Here is a 2,238-nt window from a genome sequence, read left to right as displayed (position 1 = left end):
ATATTTTCTACTCTCTGTGATTTCTCGGCTTCTTAAACGTGAATATTTTCTACTTTCTGTCATTTTTCAGCTACTTAATTCTGAATTTTTTCTACTTTCTGTCATTTTTCAGATTCTTAAATGTGAATATTTTCTACTTTCTGTCATTTTTCAGCTTCTTAAATGTGAATATTTTCTTGTTTCTGTGATTTTTCAGCTTTTTAAATGTGAATATTTTCTACTTTCTGTCATTTTTCTGCTTCTTAAATGTGAATATTTTCTACTTTCTGTAATTTTTCAGCTTCTTCAATGTGAATATTTACTACTTTCTGTCATTTTTCTGCTTCTTAAATGTGAATATTATCTACTTTCTGTAATTTTTCAGCTTCTTAAATGTGAATATTTTCTACTTTCTGTCATTTTTCAGCTTCTTAAATGTGAATATTTTCTACTTTCTGTCCATTTTCAGCTGTGAATATTTTAAAGGAATCATTGAAACTGAATATTTGTTTTAGTTTGTGGACAAAAATCATAATGATCGTAAAAAAATATAATAGACAGATTAATCGATGAGGAAAATAATCGTTAGTCGCAGCTCTTACGTCATACCTCACTGTGTGACGTTGTCCCTAGTCTCTGGCAGATCTCTGTCCTGGCGCTAAACGCAAACTCCTCCAGGACGGAAGTCACGAGCCGCTGCACACAAGACGTCATATCAACGATAACGGCAAACAACGCGTAAACCGAGAAAAAAAACTATTACAGAGAGATAGAGAGAGAGACAGAGAGACAGACGGAGAGAGAGAGAGGGCGCTCTCAGTTGTTGCCATTTGCGGCAGTTTCGCGACAGGAGGAGCGGAAACGCGGCGCCTGTTGCTTCCTGTTCTGGACGGGAAATAACTACCAAAATAAAACGAATCTAAAACAAACAAAAAAAGATTAAAACCGTTTATTTTATATAAAACGTGAAATCAAATAGTTGTTTTCAACACAAGTAAAATATATATATATTCATATAAATTTAAAATAAATACACGAAACGAACTAACAAACTTAAACGTTTGATTATGTTATGCACGTTTTTTTTACAAACAACAACAACAAAGAGCTAGAACGTTTAAAAATACAGTGGGTACGGAGTACGAAGTATTCAGACCTCTTTAAATTGTTCACTCATTGTTTCATTGCAGCCATTTTCTAAAATCAAAAAGTTCATGTTATTTCTCATTACTGTACACTCAGAAAAAACCCAGAAATGTAGAAATTTTTGCAAATGTATTAAAAAAGAAAAAGTGAAATATCACATGGTCATAAGTATTCAGAGCCTTTGCTCAGTATTGAGTAGAAGCTCCTTTTGAGCTAGTACAGCCATGAGTCTTCTTGAGAATGATGCAACAAGTTTTTCACACCTGGATTTGGGGATCCTCTGCCAGTCTTCCTTGCAGATCCTCTCCAGTTCTGTCAGGTTGGATGGTGAACGTTGGTGGACAGCCATTTTCAGGTCTCTCCAGAGATGCTCAATTGGGTTTAGGTCAGGGCTCTGGTTGGGCCAGTCAAGAATGGTCACAGAGTTGTTGTGAAGCCACTCCTTGGTTATTTTCGTCATTGTCTTGTTGGAAGGTGAACCTTCGGCCCAGTCTGAGGTCCTGAGCACTCTGGATGAGGTTTTCTTCCAGGATATCTCTGTACTTGGCCACATTCATCTTTCCTTCAATTGCAACCAGTCGTCCTGTCCCTGCAGCTGAAAAACACCCCCATAGCATGATGCTGCCACCACCATGTTTCACTGTTGGGATTGTATTGTGCAGGTGATGAGCAGTGCTTGGTTTTCTTCACACATACCACTTAGAACGCCAAAAAGTTCAATCTTGGTCTCATCTATATTATTTCTACATTTCTGTTTTTTTTTCTGTCAAGATGTGGTGCTGAGTGTACATTAATGAGAAATAAAATGAACTTTTTTGATTTTAGCAAATGGCTGCAATGAAACAAAGAGTGAAACATTTAAAGGGGTCTGAATACTTTCCGTACCCACTGTATATATATATGTATATATATAACTCTGACTGAGAGATATATATCCGCCCACTAAATCTGCTTCTTCCTTGTTTGAAGTGATGGTCTTAATCTGATCTAATGTGAGATCTGCCCGGCAACAGGCAGTCAGGAGTTTATTTATTTATATTTATTATCAGACTTAACCCTGGACCAGTGTGGGTGAAGTGATGAGGTGAGTAACAGACGAGTCAAACTCTGATC

This window comes from Solea senegalensis, linkage group LG15 (genome assembly GCF_019176455.1).
Source record: "Solea senegalensis isolate Sse05_10M linkage group LG15, IFAPA_SoseM_1, whole genome shotgun sequence".
In the NCBI taxonomy this organism is placed as follows: Eukaryota; Metazoa; Chordata; class Actinopteri; order Pleuronectiformes; family Soleidae; genus Solea; species Solea senegalensis.
The sequence above is the reverse complement of the archived record's forward strand: the minus strand, read 5'-3'. Positions refer to the sequence as shown.